The sequence below is a fragment of the Magallana gigas genome, chromosome 1 (assembly GCF_963853765.1).
Source record: "Magallana gigas chromosome 1, xbMagGiga1.1, whole genome shotgun sequence".
Classification (NCBI taxonomy): Eukaryota; Metazoa; Mollusca; class Bivalvia; order Ostreida; family Ostreidae; genus Magallana; species Magallana gigas.
Genome location: NC_088853.1, coordinates 27,954,003 through 27,968,982, shown reverse-complemented (window position 1 = coordinate 27,968,982; position 14,980 = coordinate 27,954,003). Strand labels below are relative to the sequence as shown.

Genomic DNA, 14,980 nt, shown 5'->3' with positions numbered 1-14,980 from the left:
AACCACTGAGCCATTTCAGACACAACAATGTAGGCTGTTTAAATATTACTATTAAATTTTGCTGATCATACTTTAACATGCTTTCACAGTTTCGAGTTATTTAAAAGATATAATGAATATATATTACAGAGGAAATTACAGCATACAGACACACCATTAGCAATCACTCACTGCATTATCAAAAACATCTAGACAGTAGGATTTTTTGCAATTAGCAGAACACGCACAGTAAGGATGCATATTACACACAAATGGAACACTCAAAATATCATCTAGGATTAAACATACAATTTTTTTTAAAAACATTTAAGAAAATTAAAAAACACACGAACATTTCAAACAAAACAAAAGCTGAAATATGTGCATCCATCAAGACACAAATAGGAAACATGAATTTAGAAACATTCAATAAAATATGCAAGATTATATTAAACAACTATACATTAAAAACGAGTAAAAAGCACTGTTACACATAAAAAAAACAATTTTTGCGCTCTTTATTATAACCAAACATTCTTTCGTGTCAGTAGCTATATTATTATCAAGAGCAGCAAAAAAAAAACAAACAAAAAAAACCCCCAGAAAATTAAACAAAACCAAAATGAAGTCATAATCATGACAAATCCGCAATTTCATCTAACAAATTTGTGACGTCATTCTCTGAGAGTTTATTTCCGACTGCGCATGATGATGACGTAATGTCAGCTACGTCATTGTTTGTTTCAGCAATGTCGTCGAGTTCTGATTGAATGACACTTTGCATTGTTTCCGTTTGAGGTGGAATATTGTCTCCTGTTGGGAATGGATCACTGATGTTAACAAAAGAATGGGGTTTAACACTGTCATAGTTTGTATCTCTTGGTGGTAGTATATGTTCATTGTCGGAAGATGAAATCAATTGTCCAGATTCTGGAGAGAAAAAAAGAATGGATAAATGAATAAACATAATAGGGATTTTTCAGAACCATTAGCCTTTTGCTTTTGACATTAATTACACTTTTGATCTTACAAAAACTGAATACAAATCAAATTTTAAATCAAATCTTTAACTGAGACTATGTTTTGCTTGCCTATGTATACTGATATGGTGGTTTATGTGATGAATAAATAAAGCACCGTGCGTATATTACTGATGCATGACTATAATTGTGTGATTATGTATTGGGGCATTCAACACATTTCTGATATGATTATCTTCAGAAACTATAGGGTTATTATCATTCTGGAAAAAAAACCTGTAATATAACTTTATAAAGTAATAGTATGCTCTAATTAAACAAAGCTTACTTATTAATTCAGAAAACTAAAATATCATAAAATACGTTAAAAAAAATTGCATTGTGTTTGTTTTCCTTTGAAAAAAAATACACCAAAAACAAAGCAAAATAAAACAATCTATCAACTTTTGTCCTGAATCATGTTATGCTGTAAAGAAAGCTTATATCTATGAAAATATAATCAATTCATTCCTTATAATTTCATGCAAGTTTTATCACCAGTACCAATTTCATGCAAAAGTCCTTAAATGGACTTAAAGATTGATAAATGAAATAAACATGAAAATTATATTTATTTAATTGTATTTGGTGCAATCACCTTTTAAGGCGAAATGTAAGTAAAGCTTATCATGAAGTAGCGTTTCTGTATCGTTTTTAAGTTTATCAAGAAGTAATCAAATTGTTCACCTATCATTCGGCTTAAGAATGACTTAAAAGGTAATGTCCCGTACAGCATGAAAACATACATTGGCAGAAAGTAATTACTTGAAATAATCTTAACTGTATTCATTAAAAGTAAACCCTAGACATATCTGCGGTCTCTTTCTAATGGTAAAGGCAAAGGTCTCGTTCGAAAGGTAAAAGTTTCCTTCTAAAGGTAAAGGTAAAAGTATCCTTCTAAAGGTAAAGTTCTCTTTCTAAAGGTAAAGGTAAAGGTCTCTTTAAATGTGAAGGTATTTTTCTAAATGTAAAGGTGAAGGTCTCTTTCTAAAGGTAAAAGTCTCTTTCTAAAGGTAAAGTATCTTTCTAAAGGTAAAGTATCTTTCTAAAGGTAAATGTCTCTTTCTAAAGGGAAAGGTAAGGTCTCTTTCTAAAGGAAAAAGGTGAAGGTCTCTGAGCAGTAGTTTACTTTTAGAAAATCGAGATTTATCATTCAATGACGTATCTTGTAATGCCATTACAAAGGTATATGCCAAACCTAGCAGTTACCATTCCTGAAAGAGTGATCAAGACAGTTTTTTCGGTGATAATTTAAATATATCAATTTATGATTTCCAAAAAGTTCAACTTTGCTGAACTTGACAAGTAGCAATTAAAAAAAAGGAAATCTTCATTAAAAACGCAAATAAACATAAAAGAAGGACAATGTTTTTGATGTTCTGTGCCTTTTATGTTTTCTTAAAAATCTAAATACAATTGTTTAGGCTGAACAATTGTCATTTCAAGGATTATCATAATAAATTTGAACAGCAGAATTTTAGTCATAGAGTATCTTTATAAAACAGCTAAGGTGAAAAAGCTGAAAAAAATAGGATCTACTTTCAATTCGTCCAACTTCTCCTGTAACCAATTTAACCGCATGCTTTCCAAGATTTAAGAAAAAAATATATACCTAACTACCTTGAATTAAATCAATCTTGTTGAAACAACTCTCTATTATGTCTCTTTTCGAATTCAATTGAATCAATTGAACTTGTAGAATCTGCAAATGAACCATATTGACTGTTTATTTGTTTTCATCGAAATTGATTTTGACCTGTTTGTATTACATTTTTTAATCCACAAGACCTATTATATATATATATATATATATATATATATATATATATATATATATATATATATATATATATATATATATATATATATATACACAAATGAAAAAAAGAAGAAGTTTTTTACAAAATAAATGTGGCCAAAAATGTTTGGATAATCTAATTAACATTGTTTGATATTCAGGGCAAACACATAGACCAAACTAATATAGTGAGTGCTGTTCAAAGATGTTATGAAACATGGAATCAGATGTATTGATAGATATAATCTAAACAGATGTATTGATAGATCTAATCTAAACAGCTGGTGAAATGACAAACCTATTGATACGTTGTCATAGTCAGGTATATTTTGTCTTTTGGGGGCTTCAAGGTCATCTAAGTTGACCTTAAGATTGTTGTACATATTTCCATGTTTGGCATCCAATTTGGCACAGGCCGCGTTTTCTGGAATAGAATGATAGGTGTTTCTTTGTTAGTTTCACAGTAACGTCAAAACAATTCAAAAACTGTTAGTATGTATGAGAATTGCACAGTGTTAATTAGTGAACATTACTAGTATTCAAGACTTATACATGTACTGCCAATTATTGATGAAATTCGTTTTTTAGAAAGATAGAGGAATAAATTCATTATAATTTTACTTATCTAACTCTTCATTAACAGCTATAGGAGTTTAGAACATATTTGAACGTGAGGTTGAATATTTTCGTATTCAATATTATCTACTGCTGTTACTAGTAATGACCAAATCGATTTTCTAAAAACGTTACATTTTTTTTTTAATTTTTACTTTCACTTCTTTAAGTTTGTATGTATAAAGTGATGTCAAAAACAATTAAAGTACCTGAGTGCCGGGTATATTTAAATAATTTTTTTTTCAATATAACTCTAGTGTTTTTAGTACCTATGTTATTAATGAAATTAGTTTCTGAAAGACCTAAATTATATATTTCAGTTATTTTGAGTTAGATTAACACTGCACAGTTTAATGCAATAATAATAAGTTATCAGATATTGTTTGCATGTTTGTTGAGTCACGTTATGTCCGCCGTCACGTTATGTCCGCCGTCACAATATGTCCGCCACTTTTTTGAAAAAATCGTCACGTTATGTCCGCCATCACGAAATGTCCGCCACTTTTTTGAAAAAATCGTCACGTTATGTCCGCCATCACGAAATGTCCGCCACCTTTTTGAAAAAATGGTCACGTTATGTCCGCCATCACGAAATGTCCGCCACTTTTTTCGAAAAAAATCATTGTTATGTCCGCCTTTACAAAAATTCCGTATATTCCCCCAAAAGTCATTACCATATGTCCGCCACCTTCGAATTTCAGAGAAATTGTATTAAATGCATGCACGTCGCTAAAAATGTCAGCATTGTTCTTGGAAAATGTATGGGCTAATGTCCGCCACCAGTTTTGAACACACTACTCTCTCTATTATTTCTAAATATAATATTTGCTATCCCATTGTGTAATATTATGTTTGCCATTTATTGATCTGAAATTATTTTCAGAATGAGAATTATATGATCGTATTAATCAATATACATAAATGTACACACTATCTCATAACGTTGAAACGTATGTCCGTCAAAAATTCGGAAAGATCGTATCATGTCCGACGCGAAAATTTATTGCATTATGTCTGCACATAGGAATGTACGTTCAAATCGTAAGTCGGAACATTATGTACGCCGCATTATATAGACTATTAGTTCGTTTAACGCACACGATGCACACGCTAAAAATTGTGAAAAATCTGGACAAAATGTCCGCAAACAGGAATGCATGTTTAAATCTTATGTCCGACATTATTTAGTGCACTCCAATTTTCTAAATGTCGTTTTATAATGTCCGCCGCTTTAAAAATTGTGGCATAATGTCCGCCGACTGTAATGCATGTCATAGCATTACATAAGCAATTTCAAATATTCACATTTTTTCCAAAAGTCGTAATATTATGTCCGCCGTTATATTTTTAAAGGGATTATATAATGACCAAGCTAACATTGAAAAATAAAATGGCATAACATCCCTAACACGAATGTATGTTTCAATCGTAAGTCGTAACACTATATACGCCCTTTAAAAAGTGCTATTTTTTAATCGTCGTAACATTATGTCCGCCACTGAAATTTAAAAGAAATCGTATTATGACCACGCTAAACATTGTGAACGTTGTTCAAAATGTCCGCCTACCTAATTGTATGTCGAAACATAATGTCTGCAATTAAAAAAGGTTGCCTAGTTTCTAAAAGTCTTTACATTATGTACGCCGCATTTAAATTTTAAAGAAATCGTATTATGCCCACGCTGAATATTGTGAAAGAACGTGACAAAATGTCCGCCAACAGGAATGTACGTTTAAATAAATATTATTAATAGTTATAGATAAATATATGACAAAATCTGTATTAGTATTCTTGGATGAGTTACCGCAAATTAATCGAACACGTGTCACTTAAGTATGGAATCGTATAACTGACAGTATAACTGAAAGTTCTTTTTTTTTAACTAATAAAGCCTTGTTCTCATAAATAAAAATCGCAATATGAAAATATTTTTTTGAGTAAATATTTGATCCCTAACTAATTTTGTCCACTTTCTTATCTTCGAGAAGTGTTTTCTCTGTTTGGAAGGACAAATTCTGATTTCCACCGTCCTAGACCACTTCTGTAGGATTGGCGTTAATAAATCATACGTTTCTTAACATTGCTATTCAGAAGACTTAATGCAAACATTTTTTCTTGTGATTAATTATTTTTGCCTGTCTTGTCTGTTAGCAGGTCGTCTGTTGTAAATTAAAGTTATCACAGTTTAAACTTGTCGACCTTTTCCTAATAAACCCTCCGTGATCTTTTCCGTTTGTTTTAATTTTACAGTGTTGTTTGGATAAATTTATAAATAAAAACCTTAAAAAACAGGTTGTGATTTTTTGGCAGTGTTAAAATCATGATTTTGAAGTTTAACTTCTCCGGGATTGAAACTTTGGGAATAAAAATACCATCGTTTTCACACAAAAATGATCTTGAAGATGTTGAAGTTTTGTGATCATCACGTGATTGCTGAAAGAATGTGTGAATTATTCATTATGTAGGTTGATTAGTAAGAAGATGTGGTTGTTTCCTTATATGCTTAATTCTATGAACCAAATCTCAAACCAATGATTTCAATGTCATAACGTCCTTCTTGATTTGCCCAATGTTTTCAATGCTCCTTTTTTAAAATTAACTGCGGTGTAGTGTATACTGTGGAATCATTTAAATTCGTGGGGGACACTTTTCGTGGATTATGAATGTTTTGCTCATTCGTAGGGATGTACTTTCGTGGATGCGTAGCCTACTGTTTCAGTAACAAAGATAATTCTTTTAAATATTGCTTTAGTTGAGGATTTAAATTCGTGGGAGAGGGCTACCCACGAATTCCACGAAAATTGAGCCACCACGAATTTTAATGATTCCACAGTATTTATAAGCATGATATGAGTTAATGATATTGTAAAAGGAAAAGATGAAGGGAAATGAGTTTTAGTAAATCAGTGTGTTGGTGTCGTTTTACATGTACTATGTAGCATATAGACACACGCCTTGTAACAACCCAATCTTGATTATTAGATCACTCTATAATGCTAAGTGTATTAGAGTATCGCAAGAAAATATTTTTAATGATTTATGATGGTTTTGAGAAAATTTTAAGAAATATGAATCAAATATCAGATTATTTACAGGTTTTGTTTTCACCTCTAGTATGAAGAAAATTGCAATAAAGAATTTGTTTTAAACCTATCGATAAAGATTGAAAAAAAACACTTCTAAAAGACAAAAAAGTACATGTATTAAGAAAAATTAACAAACGCTTACCTTTTCTCTGGTTCATTATCAAGCAACTTATTATAAAGATAATGATAAACACTCCAAATGTTGTTCCAACTAAAACCATGTTCTTGCTTTGGTCTAATTTATTATGGTATGCATCGTCTAGAATATTTACCGTCAAACTATAATTAAAAAAAATTAGCGAATGTTAACTGAAAAACAGAGAATAATTCATCATACAATTGAAACAAATTAATGTTTGCTGTCTTTAAATTATATTAAAGGATAAAAACATCATCTTGCAAATCCACAAGCATACATGTACATTTAACATGCGTCAAATGCTTTAAGGGCATAATTTTCATGATTGTTTTACTAATATTAGAATTTTGCAATAAAAGCAATGGATTAGAAATTGCATAGTTTTAAAAGAGTGGAATTAAGGTTTTTCGTCACCTAACTATATTTGTGAAAATCACCTATTTGTGTTAATGTTTTAAATTCCCGTGCAAGTGCGACGACTTTGCATAATTGTTCAATTCAAACTACACATCGTTTCGTATGAGTAAGCCTCTATTAGATATTGATTTATCATTCGACAATTACACGGCAGACGGACACCTTAAAATAGACAACCTTTAATCGAAAAACAACACCTTGAGTCTATCAACTACATGAACACCTGGAATACTGCATTCACAATTTTCATGTCAATTTATCTCGAAAAGTTCCCGGGTAAAGCCCAAGATATGCTTAAATACATGCATAATACCCGATTGGCAGCTGGAAGATCGACATGGTCATCTGGGCTGGTCCAAATAAAACGAGCAATTGAGATTGAAAATGTAACGTCATCCGACATCTCCATGAGGACTGTACATGTCGAGTTGTCGGTCATGCTAATTTTACCTGCGCAATTACAACAGTCACCTACACACTCATTGGACAGGGCCACGATGGGAGGTAATACTGGGTATTGATACCCCTTCCACAATTCCCCAGAGATACGAACCCGAACTCGGTATCCGGGGTTAAGCTCTGGTGGCGCTGGGACAGACCACGTCAAAATACCAGTTAGCTAGGTCCAGTGGCAAATGCAAGCCTTTAATAGGGGATCGTGCCCATTCAACCCCTGTAGGTTTAGACACAGATGTGAACATTGCGGAGGACCCCATCCTCAAGCCAATTGTCCGAGGCAAAAGTTAGTCTGCCAGGCACATCCCTCTGTATAGTCTGGGTTCAACATCCATTGTTTATAATCAGCTATGTAATGGGTTGGATTATTACCCCATTCAGAATGACAAATTTCAATTGATAAAAGGTTTCAATTTCAGTTTTCCATTACAGCATGCCAGACCAAGAATTTATTATGAGGCAAAAAAACCTTGAATCAGCCAGGGATTCTCCTAGAATATTGCAGCAAAAGTTAGGAAAGAATGTGAGCTTGGGTAGGATGGCTCGTCCTTGTGTCGTAATTCCTTTCCCCACGTTTAGTGTTTCACCTGTAGGCCTTGTACCTAAGAAGAACGGTGATTTTTGTCTAATTCATTACCTATCCTAACCAGATATTAACTCGGTAAATTATTTTATTGACCCAGATATTTGCAAGGTTGAATATAGGAATATAGATAAGCGGTGCTAATGATCAAATAACTGGCCAAAATTAACTTCAAGAGTGCATTTGGTGTATTACCCATCTATTTAGGAGACACTGATTTTTTTAGGTAATAAGTTAGGTGACAATTATATTTTTGACAAATGCATTCCCTTTGTTACTTAGCTCTCGTGTGCCTCTTATAACAAGTTTTGAACATTTTACAATGGCTAACATCCCAGAAATTGGTAATCAAAACATCATACATTTCTTGGACGATTTTTTTTATTTGCAGGGAGATCAGATGACTCTATATATAAACATACTTTACACATTTTCCACCTATGCTAGATTTGATGTTCATATTGCTGATGAATCATTGTAGTTCTGTGGGGGTAAGGTTGAACGATTTAAGTCTCATTCGTTTCATATTGGGGTATTACTGCAACAGAGGCAGCAATGAGGGGCATCCCCAATAATGAGGGGTCAGATTATGGCCAATCTAATTTGACATTATTGCATCTAAAATGTAATTTTTAGCTTGATAAGGATTTATTATAAGTATTTATGATTAATAAGACTTATTTCTTCAAATATTGTTTTTAATTATGCACAATGGTCACACTAAATAGAGGACTTCCGAAAAATGTTTGTACAAAACTGGATAAATTTTTGCTCAACCCTTTAGCACTTAAAACAGACAATTTCTATGATAGTTACAATTTGATTTGGAATAAAAACTCTTTGAATATTTATAATTTTATATGAGTCATAATTCGCGCAAGATTTGGATTTAAAAATTGAGACATGTTCTATATATTTACATGATTTTATGCTATAGGTCTATCACTCTCTCAAGATTTAAATTTGTACATGTCACACAAAATCTATAGAATATGATACAAACCGATCACATGTTAAAAATATGAATAATGAGTAAAGTATAATAAAAGGAAAAGTATATTGAAAATTCATATTTTGCTTGTTTCTGTCATTTTCGTCTTAAAAAACCTCCGCACGAAAAAAAAACCCAGCAGTTCCCCCAAAGACTTCTCTGTGTCTTGAATTCAACCTTTTTTTCTTTATGAATGTTGTGTATTTATGGTATAATAATCTTTTTGTGATGATGGAATAAATAACATTATATTTATTGAAAAAAGTTTGATCATCTGCGCGATGAAATCAAAACGTGAAGAGTAAGATGCCTTAAATGTTCTTTATAACGCTGCCAAGTGTTGGTTCCAGGTATGACTATTATTTGGTGATTTGTGTTGCTACGTTTGTACTGGCACAATGCAAAACCAGCTTACAAGATTGATGACACACGCAAAGCTGTAGATCGTGCTGTAAATCAATTTCTAGAGGGGGGTCTGGTCATTAGACTACTAACAATCATTTTGCACAGAAGGAGCTGTTCCGTTAATTGCCTTCAAGGGAGCATTAGAACCATGGTGTGTTCATCATCAAACATCACTGTATTCTCAGATGACAACAAAATATTTATACAATCAATTTTGTTACATTTTCAGTGCACTTTAACATTTATCATGCCTATGGTAAGACTTGGTGTGAAATACCGGTAATATACAGTGTGAGCATACTCATTCACCGCGATTTAATGGTGAGTAAACTTTTAGAGACATGTTCATTTGGCGGAATCCGGAGATTACCATGAAGAGGATTCCTCTAATGTCTGTCTAAAAAATTAGGCCTTGGGAAGAGGGTATTCATCCTCAGTGCTGGGAGGATTCAGGGGTCAGGTCAGGGGGCTACCCCTGTTGGGTGTGTTATCCCCAGCTTGATTTTACAAGGGGAGGCATGTTAGAGTTTGGGCCTGAGTTAAAACTTGATTTCTTCCTTTAGTTGTGGCAGACACTCTGGTGGGCACCTAGAGGACAGTTCCCACAACATTTGTCTATGGGGGCACTATCGCGCCAATGACCAGGGAAGGTCATCCCTGTAGGACTGTTTCCACAACAGTTGCTTGTGGGGGTACTATTTCGCAAATGACCAGGGGAGGTCACCCCTGTAGGCGGGTAGTGTTACTTGGGTTCCGCCGGTATGGGCTTGCTTTGTATAAATAGATTATGGCAAAACTCTTCATTAAATGTACTTACAATATCGGTATTCTCTTATTTCCTATATTGCCTATAACTATAACGCGAGATATGATTCGTTAACAAGCCGGATGTGAATTCCCGTACCACCTGCTGAATCATGTGACGTCACAGTGCAATTATTGTTTACAGTTACAGCTGGGTGATGGGTAGAAAAAAATCATGTTTAGCAATTGAATCAAAACATATTGTCTATAATGATTAATTAATAAAATGTTATACTGTTTGATTTATTCACTTATCGTCAATTTATCTTGGACCAGGTTTTCAGGTTGCTAAGTACTGGTAAAACAATATGATTTTAAAATTTTTATAACATAGGAATTAAAGTCGTTATCCAGGTCCAATCAATGATATACGGGGAATTTGAATCGGGTAGTATTCCATATATGTATGGAATACAACCCGGGGTTTATACCCCGTCTACCCTTGATTGACCTGGATAACTAATAATGGCCTTTATTCCTTTTTTTCGGTGTATCTGGGGTTAGAGTTTATTTATTTATACTTAACCCTGTACATTGTTACGCAAGGATACGGTGATTGAAATAAAATGTTTTAAATTTTCGTTGCAATGACAACTTAATGAGTCTCACCTTTGACAAGATGGTTCAGCAAGGAATCGTCCATTACCTATTGATGTGCAATTAGGTTTTGTAAGGACGATGCAAATGAATTACCATTCTATATCCTTGTAGCTATGCTTGTATTTTTGTAAAGCTTGAATGAGTAAAACACGCTTACAACGAAGTGCCAGCACGGAAGGGTAAATAAAATAAGCGTAGTTTGTTATATTGATCAAGTTTACAACATGTAATTAAGTCACGTGGAAAGAAAATCGCTTTGCTGTACGTTAATTGACTATAAATGTGTTCGATATAACCGTGAACCAAGCAATGTCCTGCTTCCAATTGAATATGATTTTCCAGAAAGTCGTTAAACATTGGTATGGATAAAATCGGTATTTTTCATAAACAGACTAGTCAAACTTCGTTTTTTGTTTTTCCTAAATTAACAATTAGCTTAAACTTTATTCTAAAATCAAAAAACATTTTCAAACAAAAATCATCATTAAAAATAACATCTAATGATGAATACTTTCAATAATGTGATATAATTTGACTGAATATATTCAAATATGCTTAAAGGACTATATATGGTATGGGCCTAAAATGGCCCCCTAAAAGGAATAGCATTATTTTACTGTAATTCTTTGTTTTCTTTGTACAGATATATATGTGATGTTTAAACTTTATGTTCATTTTGATTCAAGTACCCACAATTTTGAAATATTGTAAAGACAAACTGTTCCCTCCATTTTTGCATTTTAGCATAACAAAGCTTGTTTTCAAGCAGTTTTTCTTTCAGGAAACATAGAACGCATGCTTGAACCAGAAAAATATTTTAATCAGAGATGTATCTAGCCAAGTCTAATAAGTGAAAAAAAAATTGTCCTGGTTCAAGCATTCGTAAAAAGATAAGAAAAATGTCACTTTTCGACTAATTTTGATTGAATTATAGAAACAGAGTCACTTCTGACGTCATATACTGCAAGTAAGTGCAAAAAAATCAACCAAATATGTAAAAAAATATATTCTTTATCAACTCTTCTAAATTATAACATAACATTTTATTATACCCGGAATTTTAAAAAATGGTAAAATTCTGGGGGAACACTTTGCCGGATAATTATGCCAGTGCCAAGGTGGCAGTTTTGCACCCGCTTAAGATGCAGTTTCGGAAAATCCATTTATACCAAATGATAGACCATCGTCTAGAGAGTATATAACCACTTTTGTTTTTAGTGTATTTTACCTGACAGGTAAGGTATTTACCTTTAAAAATTAATGTCTCATAGGAAAATGATAATTCCCATAGGAGAATTGATTCTCCTACAGGAAATATTAACAATCCTATAGGAATTTATAAAAGTCCTATAGGAATTATATTCCCTGTAGGAGAATGGTATTTCCTGTAGGAATTTGATTCAGACATGTAGTTTTCCTATGGATATTAAGTTTTCCTATCGGATTTAATCAAATCCTATCGGAATTGAAATTCCTATAGAATGTTCTTGTATTCCGACAGGAAATTTCAAATTACCTATAGGGATATTGTTTTTCCTATGAGAACAATTTTTTTCGTATAGAAATTTGTTTTTTAAGGTGAATATCTCACCTGACAGGTGAGATATAATGATAACAAAGGTGGTTGTTAACTCTGTAAGCAATGGTCTATCATATGGCTTTAAAAACTCTTACCATGTATAGTTCCTTCATCAACGATTTAATTTTTAAAAAAGCTAAATATAGTGATTGTTTTCATTATTTGATGACAATTTTTTGTCATATTTTAATTCCTTTGTATAAAAAGCGTTAATTGACCTTCATTTAAAATAAATATATCAGGAGGTGTAATAATTTGTCCTCAAAAAACAGAGGTTACCTAGACCTGATAAACGACGAGAAATAGTTATAATAGACAATCAATTAAGATATAGGGGCAATCCCTGTTACAAAAACATCACTTATAAAACACAAAAGATCCATTTGGTATTCTTACTGTATCAAATTACATTATATTTAGTTTTAACAATCGATTACAAAAAGACTACATTTAAGAATACTGTACTCTACTACTAAAATAATTGCAACTTTGTTGAACTATTTTTTGCTACGTCATGTATTCCACACGGCTTTCAACAGGTCGAGACCACTATATTTTGTGACGTCGGCATAAATTTGCATACTAAATTAGGCATCTGTTTACTTTTATCGACAAACCAATCAGGTGAATGAGTTGCAAGGCATTGTGGGCTACTACAAGTTTCAGTGTATACAAAGCGTATTGAAAATATATACCATTTTGAATTGTCTTTTCGAAACTCATTTTGAATGACTTTTCAGAATTTATTAAAGTAATATGGACAATTATGTCGTCTGAACTTCAATTTCTATGCTCACATTTAAAAAATATTGCATATGAGGACTTATATCAATCTATTTAAATACCCCATTGTCAATGTTCAAAAGAGAGGTATGTTGCAACCACTATTGAAATAAAACCACTATTGAAATAAATTATTTCAATAGTTGTTGGGGATGTATTTCATTAGAAAAATCACTTTTCAACCACTATTGAAATACAACCACTATTGAAGTAATGTTTTAATAGAGGTTGGGGATGTATTTCATGATAAGAACTACTTTAAAAACACCATTAAAGTTCAACTACAATTAAATCAATTTTTTTTAATTGTAGATGGGAATGAATTACTTATATTCATAACTATGTAATCACTGTGACACATTTGGAAAGAAAGAAGTTGTATATCATATTTGCAAACTATTTTGAAATATAAGAAATCTAACGAATAATATCAAATACACAATTATGGTACAATTTTCACTGCTGTGTAGAAGTAAATAACCAATTCTCGCAGATAAACATGCATATACATTTGTTTTTATTTAACAAACAATTCAAATACACAATTAAGGTACTGAAGACTTGCATATTTTATGGTAATAGTAATCAAGACTATGATGTAAATGTACTTATTTTAGGATTTTCACTGTTGTGCAGAAATAAACAATCCTCGCAGATTAACATATAGAATTGTTTTCATACTTTTCTTTACCTTTCTCTTTCTATAGATATATCATGTTTTATGGAAATTGTAAATTATTTGTACTAGAAGACAACGTTGTAAATTGCCAGAACTTCTATTCAAAACCCCTGCATATTAAAAAATAATTTATAGCTTATATATCATTATAGATCTATGTAATAATGAATATCACTATCAAGATAAATAATTTCAATGATGGTTGGGGACGTACTTGTTGCAACCACTATTGAAATAAAACCACTATTGAAATAATTTATTTCAATAGTGGTTGGGAATGTATTTCATTAGAAAAATCACCTTGCAACCACTATTGAAATAAAACCACTATTGAAATAAATTATTTCAATAGTTGTTGGGGATGTATTTCATTAGAAAAATCACTTTTCAACCACTATTGAAATACAACCACTATTGAAGTAATGTTTTAATAGAGGTTGGGGATGTATTTCATGATAAGAACTACTTTAAAAACACCATTAAAGTTCAACTACAATTAAATCCATTTTTTTCAATTGTAGATGGGAATGAATTACTTATATTCATAACTATGTAATCACTGTGACACATTTGGAAAGAAAGAAGTTGTATAGGTACGTCCTATTGAATTAAAAGCAGTGGGTACTGGGTTTTTTTCACGTGATACCACATATTTGGGACAACATTAGTAGAACGCGCGTTGATATTTTCTTCCGGGACATTCATCAGAATGTCTTAACGGACAAACTACTGTATGCTGCATATAGCTTGCGCTTCTGCGTTTGTATATTTGTGCATTTCTACTACAATGGCTATTTACGTATGTTAAAAATATATAGTTACCTGTATTTATTTCTAGTGCACAATGATAAAGTAACCAATACACAAATGTGATGGGTTTTTTTCTTATCAAAATATGTTTGTACTTGTATGCGTATGTTTGTCAGTCGTTTGAAACTGATCATTTCTGAATTAATCAACTAAAACAACAGTATTTTTTAATGTGAGCATGGAACAAAGTTAATGGTACGTAATATTTCCTTTTTTACCTTCTAAAGTAAAAATCA

At 32.0% G+C, this 14,980-nt stretch overlaps 1 long non-coding RNA gene across 1 annotated transcript; it reads right to left on the bottom strand.

Annotated features, from left to right (window-relative positions):
* Positions 1-444: 444 nt before the first annotated feature.
* Positions 445-3,291, bottom strand: LOC136269880 (uncharacterized). The gene is made up of 3 exons (XR_010707459.1): positions 3,095-3,291; positions 2,619-2,700; positions 445-909 (listed from the first exon to the last, which is right to left on the bottom strand). It is a non-coding gene; the product is annotated as an uncharacterized lncRNA (long non-coding RNA).
* Between the last annotated feature and the right edge of the window lie 11,689 nt (positions 3,292-14,980).